We start from the raw sequence: 14,270 nt of genomic DNA, 5'->3' as shown, positions 1-14,270 counted from the left end.
AGTTCCTGAGCAGGGGTCGTAATGAATTGAACTTATCTGCTGCAAATCAGATACTGCTGATCAGATTCTCTTTTCAATGCCGACACAGCACTACTCAGTATGTGTGTCATGAGAGTGTAATTTGTACCTTAGAATAGTACCTGTCTGATTGACATGGCTTTGTGTATTTATACTACACTATATTTGAAGATCAACAATTCCAGAGTCAAAGATATTTCCCCTGGAGTAGCATCACTACTTCTACTGCTCAGAACAAGTATCATCAAGCACCTGGAGACAACCATACATCTTCTCTAACAAATAAAAAGTTTGAATCTGAATTTGGGTAACATTTTAACTTGAAACCTTTTTGTAGTAGAATTTTTCTTACTGTTTGAAAAACATGTCAGTAAAGATTTATTATAACCACTCTCAAGTGGTATCATACTTCTGTAACTCACCTCTTGAAAGAGATAGTCACAGGAATAATAGCAGTATTCTGCACAAGAGGTTTGGAAAATGATTGCCAATTTCTGAATTATTACCATGAATTGGATTTGAATGTATCTTTAGATAGTAACCCCTTTACTACCACATTACTTTTTATGCCAGAGGTCACCTCTAACACTTTCAGTGAGCTAATGATTTTGTCCTATGTAAAATCTTTTGGGGGGTTTATAATTACTTTCCAAATTCACTCATAGCCGTGTATTTATGTACAGCAGAGCTTTAGTAGGAGATGATACAGGGCATACTAAAGGAGAAGGCTTTGAGACTTTTGTAGATATGAGCTTGAAGGGGTCTAACTGGGGGTTGAACAGAGCCGTGTTCCTGGTAGGTGCAGTCCAGGATGTCCTGCCAGGCAGAGCTTGGTAAAAAAGGCAGAAAGAACCAGTTGCTCCCTGCTATGGGGCAGTGAGCAGATGCTATCTCATTCACTGTTGTTGTTTGAGCAAGGTGACAGGCTTGATCTTTTCCTTAGTTTTCTGCAAGGGACACACAGGTGGTTCTCTCACACACCTGAGAGAAGAAGACCTGCATCCTCATTCTCATGCATGGAGACACTCCTCATGCGTTTCTGGAAGGCTGACACTCTGTTCATGTCTTGGGGCTTTTTTTGAGGAAGGTTTATAGCTTGTAAGTGTTCTATAGGAAAGTCTCAGTGTGGAGGGCAGTGCAGAGAGCTGCCTCCAGGTGGAAGACCAAATGAAATAAATCTTTTGCTGATCCTCCTCTCTGAGCACCTTCTGAATTCCATGACCTATTTGTCATGGATAGTTCATTTTGGATCTTTGTTGTTCTTACTTCATACTATGACCTTCTAGTCTTTGCTCTCATCTATCTGTATGACTGCATCTTTAGACTACAGAATTCAATCTTGCTTAAAGAGCGAATCTTACTTTTAAATTTTTGTGGTAGATCTTTTATACTCAGGGACAGCAATGGTTCTATCATCATGAATTACAATGGCAAAACAGTGATTCATTGGTGAACCAGAAAACTGTTTTAAATTTCATTAACATTCTCATTCCTTTGCTTTGTTTTTCATAGTCTTTAGTTTTAGTCTTATGGTTTGTTCCCAGAATTATTTCTACTCCTCTCTTGTGATGTCTTGCCCCTAGGAACACCCAGATGAAACCTCTGAGGTGCTGCAGACCATCCACAGAGACTCTAATGGGATCTTCACAGAGGGATGACTGCTGGAGGTTTGCATCTCCTTTCTGTTCTTTATCTCAATATGGGCAGGCAACATCTTGGTCTGCTTCGCAGCCAACAGACTAGTGTAGGAGCTGGTGAGGGGTGAGGAGGGACATGGAGCTGGGGCTGGTGGGAGTCACAGAACTTATTTTAAACTTTTTACTTTTCTTAGAAGAGCATCCAACAGGGGTTGTGTCAGGATGGCTAGGGCATCTACATCTCCCTTGTAAATTGGGAAATGGGAAGGGCAAGTGGACATAATAGCCAAGTTGAGAGAGTTGGATCTTAAGACAGTTGTCAGATTTTCTTAGCTATTAAATGGATTAAAATAATGTTGCTTAAATGGCAGTTCACATTTCTATAATTTAGTTTAATTCTAAATGTTGTTAGAGAGCTCTCATGCTCTCTTTTTCTTTCTGTAGTATGACTGTGCATGTAATACATATTTTCAAACTGTGTTTACAGTTAAAAGGCTTTTCTAGAGGAAATAAGGAAAACATATTCACAAGAGGTCACAAAGTACTCACAGCCAGCCCTAAATGTGTGAAACAGTGGGTCTGGTGCAAAATTATGGTCTCCTCCAGCCTTGTTGCATGAAATATACAACATAAGGAAAGAGCATCTTGAGCAAGCCATATGATCTGTCATAACAACATGATTCAGGGATGAGGTGTCAAGCAAGGTGGGGAGGGGGAAAGGCTTTCTTAAGCAGAAGTTATGTTGCAGCATTTTGAGTATTCACTTGTCTCTTTTTGACTTGCCTCCTACTCACACTGTGCTGCCAACCATGAAGTTTGACTTGCAGGCAGTGCTGGCAGCTCCCCTTGCCTGGAGATTGTACGAGTGGCTTGTCTGTACAGACTGGCTCTGACTAAGATATGTGACTCCACAGAGAGCTCTTCTGGAAATGAGGTCTCTGTCTTCATCCAGGTTGCTCATAAGGGGTGTGAAATTCTCCCTAAGGGGAAGAACGCTGGTCAAAGTATGGGTTGCAAAGAAAAGAATCTCATCTAGACTGCCAGCTGTCCTCTAGGCACACATCTAGGAAAGATATTTGTATGTTCTGATTCCTAATAGCTAAGTGATGGCATTTTCTTTATTGCATTATCCTTCCAAAAGCCTTTTGGGATACTAATGTCTTGCATTCCCAAGGGATAGAGAACTGTATCTCAGAGATGATTTATCAAATGCTGTACAAGCCAGGTCTGTGCAGCAAAGTGCAATGCTCTGTAGGAATACTCTGTGCCCTGATACATCTTTGCCTTGCATCCTTGCAAGAGGGCTATTGAGCTTGAAAATGACTTTTAGTGGTGCCTTCTGTGTGCATCTCTTTCTGACAGTGCTGATAGATGTTTCCAGAGATCATGACTCTGCAGAGCTTCTTATCATGAATCACACAATCTCTTGAGTCCTCTGAACTAAAGGATTTTAAATTAGCATTGATGTGTGCTGACTGCTTTTGCATTTTCCAAACAAGTTCCCACTAGCTAGTATGATCACTGTTTTGTGATGTTTTTCTTGTACCAGTCTGCACTGGTTTTGCCACCTCCTACTGGCGCTCCATAAAAAATTAGCCTTCAATATATTTTGCTACACTTATGCATTCATATAGTTAAAATAAAATTTTTACTATTCTAGCTGTTGACATGCGACTGTACCACACAGCATTGGCAGGAATGTTGTCCAGTGGAGTAAATAATGCTTTCCTTTTTACAGCTGGCTGGAGTTTCCAAGACTCTTCGTGACTCTTGAAGAAATTTCTTCTAGTCAGCTGTACTTGTGGTTTGGTTCTGACATTTCTTAAAGAAGTGGGAAAGTAATGGTTCATGAGGAGTAATTTCTATATGCCCAGCAATTGGATATGCTTACAGTATGAGTAATGAAATATTACTAGGAGAGAAAGATATTGTTCAGCAGGAGAATCCACTGAGAAAAGTGTTCAATGATAGGCTGAATGATGAATACTGTAAATATTGCATGTGGGAAAATATTGTGATAGTGGCTTAAATCAGGGAAAATACAGCATAATGTACCGTAACCTAAGTCTTGGAATCCAGAATTATGGATTGGCTGCAGAAAAGCTGACTCATTATTTTTGCCTCTGGCAGATTCCTGTTGCCTGACTGTGTGAACCTATTGCTCTTGAAGCAGGATTTGGTCTGTGGGCTAGTCAGTAAAATTTACAGCATTTCTAAAAACATGAAACTGGAAAATGAATTTTTGAACAGGCATATATTCCACATCTTACCAGCAGCAACTATTTGCTAAGGCTACAAAACCAGTGCGTTATGGATGTTTCTCAGTTTCACCTGAAATACCTAGCAAACTGCAGAAATTTTTATGCCTGTATGCCAAAAGTGCTGAAGGAATGCATCTTGCAAATTGATAGGCTGTACTAGAGTTTAAAACAAAGTTGGATCACCGCACAGTAATATCACTTTAATGACAAAAGTCATGTTACTTTAGAGTCTACTTTAGAGTCATTTATGATTTTAATAATGTCTACTTTTACCTAATCCCAGTCAGTTGAAATTAAGTAAGGGTTACAACAAAGAAAGATTTTAAGGCTACTGGATTTTCCTCATCACTGTAACTTTAAAACAACACTCAGTTAAATTGGTACAGCATTCTATTGGGGCATAAATAACACAATATTCAACTGTTGGCAAAATAGCTTATAAAGAAAAAAAAATCGATCACTGAAGGGTTCATTCTTAGATCAGCAGAGGCATGCACAAAACCTATTTGAGCTAATAGGCTTGCAGGCACAATCCTGATTCCTTACATCAAATAATGTGTAATCATGATCAGATTTCTTCATGCTGAGTATCTGCAACTTTTCTGAAAGTCCATAAGAGATGTGTTTTAGGTGTGTGGTGCATACTGAGTACACACATACATTCAGGAAGAATCAGGCCCCATGTCCCCCTTCAGCAGGTGCTGAATAATCATAACTTTTCTCTGCAATGGAAAATGAGGGTGCTCAGTTTTTTACCTAAAGGGAGCTAATAAACAATGAAAAGAGATATTTTTAGCTCTGTGAGCATTGCTCATTAAATGTAGAGATGGGTACCATGAATTGAGGTATAAAATGTTAACCTTGCAGAAAGTGAATTGCCTTGGACTCTACATGTAGAATTTAATATAAGATGATATTTTAGAGAGACAATATGTATGTATTTATCTCTATATACAATATAGATACAGAGGAAAAAGTTATATCCCTGAAAGTACAATGGGACAAAATTCTCATGCTGTTTTCTTTATGAGAGACTTATATTGGCATCTTTTCTATCCCCTGCTCCTCTTTATTGCTCATTATTTGTAGTGTAGACTCCATTAATAGGCAGCTTTCATGCACAGGTAGGTCCTCAGTACAGTAAGAGACCATTTCTGTCTTCAAAAAGTTTATTGTCTGTTAATCCTGCTGAGTTCTCCAGGATTTACTGTAGGGAGGTGAGTTGTGTTTGTTTTTAGAGAAACTCGTTTGATAAAAACCTGCCTGTGTTGAGGCAACAACTGTTTTATGATATTGTTCTGGTCTTACATCAGCTGGCAGCTCAGCTCCAAACAGCTGCTCACTTATCTCCTCCCAGTGGGATGGGGGAGAGAATGGGGACAGAAGAAGTGAGGAAACTTGTGAATTGAGATAAAGGCAGTTTAATAGGTAAAGCAAAAGCCTTGCATACCAGCAAAGCAAGATAAAGAATTAATACCTTACTGTAGGTGTTCAGCCATCCCCAGGAAAGCAGAGCTCTGTCCCATAAAATGGTGACTTGGGAACACAAATGCTATCATTTCAAAGGCCTGCACTTTCCTCCTTCTTTCCAGGGATTTATATGCTGAGCATGATGTTGTATGGAATGGGATATTCCTGTGGTCAGTTGGGGTCAGCTGCTCCCTCCCAGCCCTTTGTGCACCCCAGCCCCCTCGCCGGTGGGGTGAGGAACAGGAAAGGCTTGGCCCTGTGCAAGCCCTGCTCAGCCATAGCAGACACATCCCTGCTCTATCAATGCTATTTCCGAAATAGCACAAATCCAGAACACAGCCCCGTATCGGCTACTCCACCCTGCCAAAATACACATGGATATTATCAAGCACCAAATTCCAAGCAATGGAAATGAGTACTTTCTGGAAACACTTGATAATTTTGTGCTGACTAATTATTGTTCAAATACTTTTTTTTGGTCAAAAGTAACTATACTGTACTGAAGTACACAATATGTGCTAGATGAGCAAGTTGTCATTATGGGGACTGGAATATGTAGCATTATCTTCCTAGCCAGCTACCAATGGTGTGTATAAGTAAATTACATTCCTGAGTAGCTCTATTAACTTTGCACATGAATATGTATTTTCAGCAAATTCTATGGCATAGTCTTGCATATAGAATTACTCATATACACTAACTTCTGCAAGGATCCTAATGCTTGTAGCAGGAACATGTATTACAGCCCTTCTAAAGAGTAAGCATGGGAATTCTGAGTAGAATTTTTAGGTCACACGTAGTTCTAATTCTTAATTTCATATTTTTCTGACTCACATTTAAATCTATAAAGTGTTTGTTATATGGAGTTTCTTTGTTATATGGAGTATGTTTTTTCGTTTTCCAGGGAAAATTGATTTTAAAGCTAAAAGGACCTAGAAAAAATAGTGGAGTTTAGAAAAGTGGTAGTCAATTATGTAATGCAAGTCAATAAAAATTTAAAACCAATCAGAATTTTCTTTCCAAACCAGCACAGATTATGTAAATTGAGTATCAATAGATTTAAAAAAAAGGAATTTAGGAAACTGTTTATCTCACCAGGTGCTAGGCTTAAGATAAAACCACCTGGATTAGCCAAAGGAGCAATAGTGTGACAAAGCAAGGCTAAAATAATGGACCCTAATAGATTTTGGACACCTTGTGTATTGCCCTGAAATTCTTCATTTGGCAGATGTTGTGATTTATATGATGATACGATGATTTCTTAAAGCAGACATGGTGATCTTTTTTCTTTTCAGAGGACAAATATGAAGATTTACAATGGTCTAGATCCTATAAAAATGACAATTTTCACAAGAGGTTAAAACACTATCGAAAAACACAGTCTGTGTATAAACTATAAAGTGACTAATGTGGAATCACTGAGAATGTGTTTTTATGAGCAATTAAGTATTAACCTGGGATGAAAAGTTTTCTGGAAACACCTTCATTTCCTTAAAGCAGAGTCCTCTCAATTACATTGTCTCATTTAGAAAATAACTACTTCAAAGTGTGTTATTTCTCCACAGCTCCTGCAGCTGAAACTTTTGCAGTTGCTTTAATTTGTCTTGTGTGTGTGACCAGTTGAGACAAACTCTTAAATGGTGACCATCTAAATAACCAACAGGCCCTTTCAATTTAAGAGTTAAAAAGACAGTCTAGGTGGGTTGGACTACAAGGCAGTGCTTTCAGAAGCTTTTGGTATCCAGTGGTCCCTTTATCGAACAGAAACTTGGGGTCAGTGGTGAGAATGGTTCTAAAATGCAGCCTGCTCTTGGAAGGACCCTGAACACCTGAAAGGTGATTTGAATGCTTAGTGTAAAGACCTTTATTCCATGTGTGTGGGCACACAAAGGGTTTCTCTTCTGAGGTGGGTTCTGTATGCTGATTTTTCACATCTCTTAACTTCTCCTACCTACCAGCTTTACCTGTATCTAGGCACAGTGGGTAAGGGGCAGTCAGTCAGGAGCATCTTGGAAACTGCTTAATAGGACAGCTACATACGTTTTGCTAAGGATTATTTCCTAGTTATTTGTTATTATTGATGCCTGTATAATAACATTAAGATGCTACTCAGGCATTTCTGAGTGTGGGTCATTTGAATCTGCATATGGAAAGCAGACATCATTTCTCCTGAGAGCTGCACTCTCAGAAACGTCTTTTGCTGGGATCACACATAACCCGGGAGTTATTCAGCTAACCAAAATAGTTTTTCTAAGCCTGTTGCTATTTGCATCCAGCAATGGTAATTTGCTCTTGTCCAGCTGATTGTGCTCTCTCTCATTCATTCATCCTGCATTATAGACCTGCTTCTGAAGGACATCGAGTACCTGCAGTTTGATTGAAAATTATTGCATCTCTCAGGAGTAAATTTAATTTGAGTGATTCCTCATATATTGCAGGGTGATATGATGCATTAAAAAATAAAACACTGCTGGAGTATCTACATGCCATTATTTAGAATGTTATCTGAAAAAAAGAAATCTTAGCAGAGAAAGCCATAGAAATAAACTGCCTTTTATTTGTTAGTTAATTCAGAAATAGCTTGAATTTTAGAAAAAAAACCCCAAAAAATAATAAAATAAGGCATTGATTACAAACAACCTTCTTCTGCAGATGTTAACAGCTTGGATTGGTGGTTTGGTACTAACATTATTTCAGGTAAATGAGAAAGTAGAATTGTAAACAAAGGAAAATGGTCAATTCCCCAAGTGAAACGTGGGCTGATGGCTAGTATTCATTGCTTAGTACAGCCTCATTAATCCATTCTGGTTTTTTTCTTTTATATTGACTAATAAAGAATCCTAATGTAACATTTCTCTGCTTTTTCTGAGTTTTCTGTTATGCTTGAGACCTTACTTGCTATTTCTTTTCAAATAACTTATGCAGATTTTGCTTGGATTATGATACAATTCCTGCATTTCTTAAACTATTAAGAAAAAATATGTTGAAAACCAACTGAAACTAGCAGGAAACAAAATCCAGGGATTAGATAGCAGCAGCATCTGGGTTTTTTTATTTTTTTTTTTCTGATTATGACTAAATGGAAGAGTGGAGGTTATGGTAATTATATCTTTAAAGAAATGTTGAGCGTTTGCCTGTTTCTGACATACTTGTCCACAGAGTTAATTCTCTGATCCTAAAAAACTCCCATGTACTCCAATCAAATCTCTTCTCAGGCTCAAATTTATACCTGAACAATTTTAATAACATAATCTTTTTGCCACAGCCTGTAAGGAAAAAAAAAAGTCACATTAGATATGAAAGGAGTATTATTTAAAGCTTAGTGCAAAGATGCACAGAAAGACTTACAGTGGTGTTCATAATTTTTTGAGCCTTATAAGTCAATTCATTCAAGCTGTAGCACTGAAAGAAATTACTTTGGTCTCAACATGGTCTTAGTCCATGTGTCAATTTTTAGTTTATGTCTGGACTGGTAGAGAGAGATTATGTAGTTTCTATTGTAAAACTGTTGTATACTTAATGTTTACTGCAAAATTTGAACCTTGTAAGACAATGTGTTTTAAAAAGTTCAAATCTAGGTTTCTTTCTTTTATTTCAGGATCACATTTTCAAAGGTGTTCAAAAAGTCTACATGGTAGAATTTATGTAAAAGTAAGGCTTTAGTTTGGCACACTTAGGTCTTTGCTATCCTGGTCTGACTGGACTGAAGACCAACAGTAACAAGAGCTGTTAGGTGAGCTCTACCACTAGCAATGATGTATTCTGTCACCAACTGAAAAACTAAATTTAATATTTCATTTACAGTTAATCATACGTAATAAGAAAATTTTGGATGAGGTGTTGCTGAAAATAACTTTTATTTTGTAACCATTTCCATTTTGAGAAATTATAATGAGCTGATTGGCCACTTAACTGATGCATTTAGACAGCTGAGTTTGCTCAGAGATTTTGTTCAGGTGAGGTCATCATTGGCCTCTGTTTCCCTCATGGAAGTGTCAGAGTGGTAAGGCCTTGAAGCCACATGGGAAACTGTGACAGAGCCTTTCCCAAGCCAACTCTGCTAGATGGTGCTCTGGGAAACTCTGGGTAACCCTATGACCTAAAGGTCATTTATATTCAATGCTATAAAAGCTGTATTTTTGGAGCCTCAAATTTTTACTTCCTTCTCAGAGCCCTGTTCCATCACAAGACTGCATTTATTATGGTTGTTCTTCTTTAGTGGCCATCACCTTCCTCAGGGCGAGTTGTGTGACTGCTGATAGTTGCCAGTTGGGGATGGGGAAGAGTTTTATGGATACCTGTAGGTTTGTGGACCCCACTTGTGTATTACATTGAAATACTGAAAATATTCTCCCTTAGGTTAGGACACATTGATGTTGAAGATAAGGATGCTGAAATTCTGTCTGCAGACCAATAGAGGAACAAAACCTTTCTAAAATGCAGTCCACTATTTTCTCAGTAAATATTCACAGTCTACCTGTTGTCATCTCTCATAATCCAGTTTCTGAGAATGTCATACAAGGTCCTCAATGCTGTGCAAGGTGCACGCGGTTCACAAGTGGGGAAATGCATACAGAAAGCTGGGGACAATTTCTGAGAAGATTAAAACAAATCCAAGGGGTTGCAAAAAACAGGTCAGTTTTTCTTGCCTACAAAAAGTTTTGCTGGAATGATGGTTGCTGGAGGGCTACCTGCGTTATTTAAAATGACTAGTAGCAAAAATGTAAGAATGGCTGTCAGTCGTGTCCTTGAGGTATAAACTGTAATGCCACTCATTAGTCACCTTCTGTGATGATAGAGTGACTTGAATAGAAGAACTGGGACATGGCAGATTGCAAGGAACAACAGCATAGAAAATGCTCAGCTTTATCAGACTATCTCAAATATAGGTTAAATACTCACCAGGAAAGCTTAAAGGTTTTCAGATAAATATTTAAAAAAAAGATCATTTGGAAGATCAACAGGAGAGAAAAGTGTCAAACATTAGAAACCTATAATTTCTGCACAAGTTGCATACTTGGTATCATCTGGATTATTGCTATGAGGTATGGAAAAATTTTGAATTAAGCTTTTTATCCTAAAAAGCGGAGAGTCTTCAAGTTCTGCCCAAATTCCCCTTGAGATTATTGGATGAGTTAGAGAGAAACTTTGAGATCTAAAATAGTGCAGTATGACTTTCAAGAGAGGGTGAAAGAAAAAGAGTAGAAAGTCATTGGAATTTATGTAAAGAAATTTACTATGGTATGTATATTTTTTTCTTTTCTAAATTTTTACCTATTTTTGTGAGCAGCCTTACTTATCCAAGTGTTTCACTGTTCAGTGTGGGATGTTTGCTTTTGCATTGAATAGAGATGTCCCTGAGTGTTACCACTTATGCTCTAATCTATTTAACAGCTGCATATGGCCTTTTAATATAGAGACTTTGATCACAGCTCTGAGTTCAGGCTTTTTTCTGGATCCTTCTTTAACAGTATCTGTGCAATTATATCACTGGTTAACATTGAGTTAAATATTCAGTAGTGAAACTTCATCTATATTCTACTTTTCTCATTTTTGAAAATTTTTTTTCTCCAATAGTTGCAAAACTTTTACTCCCTCTACATTTCCAACCTCACTGTCTTTCATGTGTGCAATACAACTGATAGCAGAGAGCCTGCATGAGTAAAATACGAGACAGAGACCAGCCTGAAAGATGCCTATTGGAGCACACGGAGCAGTGACCCCCTCACTGTGTCGGGTGAGTTTTGTGCTGTGAACTCGGAGGGCTCCAAGTTGGGCAGCAGAGCTGACACTGCACTGAAGGAAGCCCGGGTGGAGGCAAAGGGCTGGGTCACCCTTGCCGATGGGCCTTGCTCTCCCTTGCTCTCTCATTCTATTAATTCAGCTCTTTTCCCTTGGCTGTCAGCTGGGGCTGGCCCACCCCCTTTCAATATTGTAAGATTTCGACAAAAGAAGCAGCATTTGAGGCAGAAGAGGTTATGTTTTTGGCAGTGTAAAATGAGAAGCATTTTGTGAAATAGGAAAACCAGGAGTTTGATGTATTATGCAGAAAACTTTGGTATTGACACACAGTTGGGCACTGGAGAGACACATTCAAACATTATTAGAGGTGAACACCTAGTAGGATACGTGGATAGGAAATGGTTTTCAAGTGAAAGCTCTTAGAATGCGTTATACTCTGCCACAGAAAAAGGAGATAATGGGGGGTAGCTTAGGGAAATATTATTTTGTTCATATTGAGCTTGAGTTATGCTGTTAATATAGGCTGAATGTCTGTGTTCAGTTTAAATGGTGAAAAGCTGCGCACCACTATTGCTAATCACCCCCAGAACCTGCATTTTCCTGCCAAAACACAAATGCAGATGTGCTGACACAGCAAGTTTCCATGGCTTGGGCTGGAGCCACCTTATACAACACATTTAGTGCCTGCAAGAAGAGCTAATTTGCCACTGGCAGGTAACAGTTTTCAAATTTCCATAGAGTTTCACAGAAGATCATCTAGGAAAGATAGCGTGGAAATGGCTCTATTTCCCTTGTTCCAAGGATTTTGCCTTACCAGTCTGACACTTCCATGAGAGAAATGGATTGAAGGTGCCTTGTTCCAGCAGACATTCTATTGCTAGAGCTAGTTATTTGGTTAGAGCCAAGGATTGCTCCATTACTAGCTTTGAGGGCAGAGCACTCCCTGTCACCAGAGTTCACATCAGTGGGCTCAGACTTCCCACTGGGGAGAAACGTGTGTGATTTTTCCTGCTGCCCTTTGGTGTTCTGCTGTGCTGTGTGCCATGTTAGCTCATTTTCCTGCCTGCTGAACAACAGGATGAGGAGTAAATCTGAGTGCTGGACTGTGAGCAGCAACATGGGAGGCAGGTCTGGCTGGCCCAGAACCCGCAGCAAACTCTGCCAGCCACCTCAAAACTCTATTAAGACAAGAATTGTACTGGAGCCATAAAGTTGGTTGCCAGATTTCAAAGGACATTGGTCCTTTTGCCTGCTTGAGGAAACAGCAGGTATAAACCACAGTGATGGGAGGCTCAGGGTTCTAGGGACTGCTGTGCTTTTGGAAGGGTTGCAGTCTGGTTTTTTGCAGCATGGTGCCATTTGGCATGAAACACAGGGGCAGTGCTTTTTTGAAAGGGGAAACTATTCAGAGCTGTGTCAGAACCTGGCTCTGCCAGAGCTGCCCCTAAGCTCTGTGAGGCTGAAGCTTGAACTGCATGAGATGTTGATGCAGGAGGGCAGGTTGACACTATGTCTGCCAGTCACTCTGCCTATGGCAGGCATGGGCAGCTGGAGAGATCTGCTGGGGGTTGTTGTTCCACAGAGTCAGACTGCCTTCTTCACACTTGATTGTTTCCCCTCAAACACTTGCTTTGAAAGGCTTTTTAGCCTGGCAGGTGCTGCTATCACTGCTATCATTGCGGGACACATGCCTGTGTCCCTCCCACCCCCTGCTCCATGGGGAAGTGCATGAGGCTGGCAGTCACCGAATGAGCAAAGCCTTGCTTCTGCACAGCCTCAGATAGTGAGAGAACATGGCAGCAGGGCAGAATAGGACACAGGGGACCCCAGGCACTGATAATATGCATTTCATAATGTGCCACATGGAAAACAGGAACAAACCATCAGTAACAACAAAGCTCTCCAACAACTGTCTTCCACAGTGAGTTGCTTTGCACTTGGCTTCTGAAGATTATTTCATTTTGGTTGAGTTAATAATTGAGAGCCTCTGCGAGCTATATAAAAAGAAAAAACAGCCTTGGTTTTGAGACACAAACAGTACAAAACCCAATTTTGCCCCAAGTTCTTTTTTTTCTTTTCTTCTCTTTTGTTTTCAACAAATTTAAACCAATAGTGTTTTAAGTATCTCTTTATGCAAAGAGTTAGGTCTCACTGTTTCTGTGTCTGTGTTGTTTGCATGTCACCATCCACAGTTATCTCCTTTTCTTTTGAAGGGAACTGCTTTGCTCAGTAGGATAATTCTGGATGTTAGCTAATGATGGGCAATAGGAGCTGGTGGAGAGCAATGGGGTTCCAACACCTCTTGCCATGGGCAGAATGTCTGTATCTGAGACAGTGGCAGCATCCTGAGCACAGCCTTGCCTTGCAGCACCAGCCCAGCATCAGCTCTCAGGAGTTAAGACATCAACACATAACAATTAAAAAGGGGTGCAGAGGCATGCTTGTAGGCATTCCCTGCTCAAAAGCTGCAGTGTACCAGGGCTCCCTGACACTGGTGTCATACCTGCTAATGGCTTCTGAAGAGGAATGGTTGGGATACGTGGTGGTTGTTTTTGCTGTCATCTGAGGACTATGTTCAGTAATTTGAAGGCTATTCCTCTATCAACTCTAGTGCAGACATAGCACAGCTCTGGCTGAGTCCCCTGGCACTTCCAGAGAGCCAGAGCTGAATTATGAGCTGGTTGTAGTTTGGAAATAATTTAGCAGCAGGCATTGGGCTTTTTATCCTCACTGCCTTATTCTTCCCTTGCTTTCTGTGCTTGAATTCTAGTTGATCTCACCCTTCCTTTCATGTAACTAAAAAACACACAGTTTTTTTCATGTGTTCCTTTTCCTATGCTATTTATCCCCAGAATTTTATTCCCAAGTCATAATGCTTTATACAGACAGGGAAGCATTCTGTGTCTAAATTGGTGCAATCATGAGCAAATAACACACACGTAAACTTCTCAAAAAACATCAGTGTAGATGTACTGTGACTGCATGAATGTTGACAGGCTAATAAACAAGAAATACTTGAACTGAACTTTGTATATAAATGTGAGGGTGGTATCCCTCCCTCTTTGCTCTTAGGATGTACGTGTGCATTCCCATTCTGCCTTTTACAGTATGGGTAGCTCATCTTTAATAAATCAAAGGCAGC

This window comes from Catharus ustulatus, chromosome 3 (assembly GCF_009819885.2).
Source record: "Catharus ustulatus isolate bCatUst1 chromosome 3, bCatUst1.pri.v2, whole genome shotgun sequence".
In the NCBI taxonomy this organism is placed as follows: domain Eukaryota; kingdom Metazoa; phylum Chordata; class Aves; order Passeriformes; family Turdidae; genus Catharus; species Catharus ustulatus.
The sequence above is the reverse complement of the archived record's forward strand: the minus strand, read 5'-3'. Positions refer to the sequence as shown.